Below are 6,000 nucleotides of genomic sequence, written 5' to 3' on the forward strand. Positions count from 1 at the left end.
GATACTCTTCCTTCTCTGTTTCTCCTCGGTCTTCTTCATTTGTTCACCCTAATTTAATGCTAGTTTCCCAGCATTTGGTGCTTAGTCCTCTTACCTTCTCTTTTATAGCCTCAATACTAGAGATCTCATATACTCTCACACCACCATATTGCTGATAACTCCAGGATCTATACATTTGATCCAAACTAGTGTGCAGAGCGTGGCTTGCTCCCTTTCTTCATTGAGGTTTTTTTTTTTTTTTTTTGTAGTTGTTATTGAAATGTTAGCTGTACAGAGAGAACTGTCCTGACTACCCACTGAAAAATGGCACTCATGTCCACTGCCTAACCTTGTAATTTTCTTTCTTGCTTTTTTTTTTTAAAGGATATATTGCCTGCTGACTTTATATTCTATATTCATTTGTTTATGTATTTATTTCATATTTTCTTAACGAAATGAATACTTCAGAAAGAAGGATGCAATATAATGATTAAAATACTAATCCAAAGCAAACTGCTTGCTATGGTTTGAATGTGTTCCCCAAAGTTCTTGTGCTGGAAATCCCTAATGCAAAAGTTTTGAGAGGTGGGACCTTACGAAGTGATTAGATCATGAGGGCTCTGTCCTCAGAAATAGATTAATGTTGTTATCTTGGGAGTGGGTTAATTATCCAGGAGTGGGCTTGTTATAAAAGTGAGCTCAACCCTCTCCTGCTCTAGCTCTCAAGGTCAGATCAAGAAGTCCCTCACGAGATGTGGGCCCCTTGACCCTGGACTTTCCAGCTTCCAGAACTGTAAGAAATAAATTTCTTTTCTTTATAAATAACCCAGTGTGTGGTATTCTGTTATAGCCACACAAAAAAGACTAAGACATTGCCTGAGTTTGAATTTCAACTTTGCTACTTACTAACTTCATAAATTTTTGTAAGTTACTAAACTTTCTCCCTCAGTTTCCACATTTATAAAATGAGGATAAAACTAAGTGTCATTCAACATTATTTAATGAATACTTTCTGTGTTCCAGTCTCTGTTCTAGTTGCTGGGTATGTAGCACTAGGCAGAAGCCAAAAGACAGAAATCTATGCCCTCAGGGAGTGGGGAGAGACAGACAATAAGCAAGATAAATGAGCAAACTATAGCATTTGTCACCTAGTAATAAGGCTGTGCAGAAAAATTAAATAAAAAAGGCAATGGGGAGTAAAGGTGGTGTTCAGTTTAAATCAGGGTGGTCATGGGAGGCTTCCCCATGAAGGAGTCCATTGAACAAAGGCCAGAAGCAGGTTAGGATGCTGGCCATGTGGATACCTGGAGAAAAGCTCATCAGGCAGAGGAGCAAAAGGTGCTGAGACCCTTTCCCCAGGGTTGTGTTTTCTTTTTTTCCTGCCTCTCACATGGCCACCACCTCCACATTAGGTTATACTTTGGTCATTCTGAGCTAGTAATTTTTACATCTCTGTATCTTTGCTTATTGTGCTCCTTCAGTTTGTAATCTTCATTTATTTTTCTGGAAAACTATCTATGCATTTGTAAATAGGAATGACAATAACTGTACCTACTTTGAGGGTTGTTGCAATGATTAAATTAATTAAATGTGTGTGATGATAATTTGTGTGTATCAACTTGACTCGGCCACAGGGTGCACAGATATTTGGTCAAACACTATTCTGGGGGGGAGAGAGATCTGGAAATTCCTTAATATGTTCCTTTCTCTTCTGTTTTCCCACAGAAAGTACATTTTTCTATACCAATTACTATCCTACATGTCTATTATATTCAATAATGTCTACCTTGCTGTGTTTATATTGTATTAGTCAGAATTGGTCAGCTTATGCTGAGGGGACAAACATCTGCAAATACTAGAGGCATGACATAACAAAGATTTATTTCTTATTTCTTTAGTGACCCAGGCTGACAGAAGCTCCACCAACTTGTAGCTGCAACAACAGGAACAAATGGCCTATTAGGCCACCATAGTGTAGGAAGAGAGAGGCTGGAGAAATCTCATGGGCTTTTCACTGCTCATCCTGGAAGTGAAAGATACATGTCTCTTCCACTCCTTTCCATTGGCTTTACTGAGTCACATGTCTCTACTCCCCTAAGAGCTCAGAAGTGCATTCTGTGAGCCCAAAGTAGCAGAAGAACTGAATGTTGATGAACATTAGTGATGTTTACCATGTGTATTAACACAGTTATGCACAGAACCATGTGAAATTTGAGTCTTGTACTATCAAGTTTCAATCCAGATCTGAAGCCTGGGTTTTAGAATGACCATGACAATGGAAATGTTGAGAACTAAGAGCCACACACATCACAGATACCATTTATTCTGATCTAGTGCTTAGAGCAGGGCTAATAACTGGGGTGCAAGTTTTCTGCTTACAGCTCTGCAGTTGACCAGATTAGGTAGTCAACTTGCTACAGTTTTCTTCTCTTCAGCTTGAAGATGATCATTTTGGATATGATTTGGTCAAAAATAATGACTTTCTTCTAGGTAGAAATCCTTTTTATGTGCCAGGTATCATTTTGCTTATGAAGCTCTCTCCTAAATTTTATGCCAGCTAGCCTGCAATTATTGTTGAAATTTGCCAAAAGGTGAGTGCTTCAAGAGAAGAAATTAAATCCCGGTCATCTTTGTATTTTGATATCTAATAGTACTTAAATTATATTAAAAATAAAAACAAAAACAAAGTACAGCTTTTGAATGAATAGATAAACAGCTGAATAAATGCCCATCTAAAAATAGTTACTTATCATCTTAATCACTCTCCTTTACTGACCTATATAATTCCATTGTTGGAGGGAAAAGGGGGCAGTGTCATGATGGCTATGAACAAGGACTCAGGAGTCAAAGTGATGTGAATTTGAAGGCTGGCTCTGTTGCTTGCCAGCTGAGGCCTGTGGGCAAGGTAGTAAAGCTGTCCAAAAAACATCTATAATTCAATCCATAGTGTTCCCATGAGGTTATTTTGAAGATTTACTGAGATAATCTCTATAAAGTGCCGGGCATAGCATGTGGCATCTAAAAGTCTTCAAAAAATGTTAGCTATTATTGTTATTCTCCCACTGGCCTTTTGCCAGTTCTATCCCAGGATTTAGGCAAGACAGTAAACACAAATGAGGAATATTTTAAAATGTTTATGTGCCAAACACTGTGTTAAATACTACACACCAGCACAATACTGATTGTTCTAACATTTTGCCCACATCTAATTCTTAAAATAGCCTTATGTTGTTCATATTATTTCTATTTATAGAAATGGAGTCCTTGAGCAGGTAAAAACCTTACCCAAGGTCATGTAGCTGGTAAGTGATAGAGCCGAGAAGTGGACCCAGAACCATCAAACCTCTTTGTCTCAATCTCTGCTTTAAAACCACAAGGATGATCTTTCAGTTGCCATTCTGTGCAGACACTTTCATCTTTATTAAAGTCCATCTGTTTGCTGCTAACAGAAATAAATAAAACAGTTTTTAAACGGAGCTACTAACACAAGTTCTTATTTTTTATTTTGGCCCATAACTTTTTTATTCCAATTTGCAATCCTACTTATACATGACAGGAAATAGTCAGTTCTACTGTCACTCTCTAGATAACTTAAACTTAACAACTATAAAATTATTACTGGTAATACTGGGTTACTGAGTGCCTGTGTAACTCAATTTCTATTTTCCATTTTTAATAGCTATGTTTCATGCTGGGAGCATTCTTAGTCCCATTTTACAGTGTGGCAAACTGTAGCACAAAAGGGTCAATTTCCTCATATTAACATTTGAGTCGGTTGCGAAAGCAAGATTACAATTACGAAGCTCCAAGCCATGGTGAGTTACTTTACCACTATCTTTTCCACCCCAGATAATCTAGCTGTGATCAGCTAGTTGCATCATGGCAAATAAGATAGTGATACTTTTATTATTTCTATTTGCAAAAACTGAGTTCTGGAGTGGGTAATAATTTGTCCCAGGGTATACATCTGGTAAGTGGTAGATCTGAGAATCAAACTCAGAACCATCAGTCCAAAGGGAGCCATGTGATAATACTCTAGCATGGCCAAAGGATTTTAAATCTCATGCCCTGAGTTATTTAACTTGATTAGAGTTTTTCTTCTTTTGTTCAACTGCTTATACTCAAGCCATTTCTCTTCTTCCCTCTTTCCCTCTCTCTTTCTCTCTCTCTCTCTATATAGGGCTCTCTTCCCTTTCCTCGTTATAATGTAAATTTCATGAAAGTGAGAAGTTTTGTCTGTTTCATTCCCTATTGTGTGTGCATAAAGAATGTAGATCTGTGTGTGGCACATAGTAGGTGCTACATATATTAATAAAATTATCGAATGGATGAATGCATACGTTTTTGTCTGCAGCTGCAATTTCAAGTGGTGAAAAGCTTTGAATTTTAATAAATACCCAACATGAATGGATGACTGTCTTTGGCCTCACTCTTTTCTGTGTCTATACCTTTTGTCATATAATCTTGTACGTCCCCCCATGAATGAAGAAGAGATTATTTCTGCACCCTTTCACTTTGGGTTTAGCCACATGACTACGTTTGGTCCATAGAATGAGAAAGGAACAACATGGAGTCATGTTTAAGCTTAGATTTCAAGATGACTTTTGTGTCTCCTTCTTCCCACTTTTTGCCTTTGCTATGAGCAGTGGATGCCCTGGCCAGCCTGATAATGACAGAATAAAGCACACAAGAACTACATGCATTCAGTGTGGAGCAGAGCTACCCCATGAGCCCAGCCTCTGTTAGCCAACCCAACAATTTGCAGACTTGTGAGTGAGCCACCCCACGACGCCCAGCTACATCAACTTATTTCCAGCCAATGAACAGACATTTGAACAATAATAAACAGTTATTATTATTTGTAAGCCACTGGCTTTGGGGCTATTTTGTTATGAAGTATTTTCACAGAAATAGTTAACCATTCACCCAATTTGCTATATAATGAATTTATAAATATATATTGAATATTATATTCTATGATTAAACCATTACCTGCATATAGTGATGTATCATTTGATTCCACAAATCTGACACAGGTAAAGGCATAAAAACCAAACATATTTATAATTAGATACATTTGAGTGATGCTAACACTTTTGGGACTACTAAATTAAATGTAGCTGGAAGGTAAAGTTCTGGGGAAAACAAACCTGAATTTGGTCTACTATTACTTGAAATGATTTCACGTATAATGATTTTTCTAATACTGTATTCACGTGAATACCTATTAATGCAAAAGATGCATAGAATAAATAGGTAACATAAATAATGCCAGTATATCATTTTTTAAAAAAAATTATGTGGTAAATATTTTTTGCTCTTAAAAGCTGTGTTATCAAATTTTCCAAAAATTTAAAAGAACATATTTTAAAACATTTTATAAAATATTATTTTTATATCTATGGCCATTCTATCCAGAACATGCCCAATCTCAACTGATCTTGAAAGGTAAGCAGGATTGGGCCTGGTTAGTACTTGGGTAGGAGACCATCTGGAATACCATGTGCTGTAGACTTTAAAAAAAAAAAAAAAAAAATATATATATATGTATATATATATGTACATATATATATATATTTATTCACTGTTGGTGAATCCCTCCCTCTAAGATGGTGCCTAGAACTGTGCCTGGCCTATCTGTACTCAATGGATGTTTGTAAAATGAAGGTTAAATTTACCAATATTGGTTAATGATGTGTTCTGATACATAGACAAAGTAAAATGGATTCAAGTAGTGTTCTATTTACATCTGTACAAAAAGATCTTTGGTTTTTGATCGTATTTATTTATTTCATGTTGTCAAAATGTGGATAACATTTAGATATCCAAGGAGGCAGGTAGGTAATTGACATTAAGAATGTCTGTCAATAGGAGTGCATTTACAGAGGGCAGAAATTGGGAGATGTGATCCATCTACCTCCAGCACTCAGGTTTGGAATGGCTTAATTGAGGAGGTGGCACTTGAGTTAAGTCTTGCAAGCTAAGAACGTATTTGTAAAATTAAATACAAAAAAATAAGAT

Source organism: Cynocephalus volans, chromosome 8, assembly GCF_027409185.1.
Source record: "Cynocephalus volans isolate mCynVol1 chromosome 8, mCynVol1.pri, whole genome shotgun sequence".
NCBI classification, from domain to species: domain Eukaryota; kingdom Metazoa; phylum Chordata; class Mammalia; order Dermoptera; family Cynocephalidae; genus Cynocephalus; species Cynocephalus volans.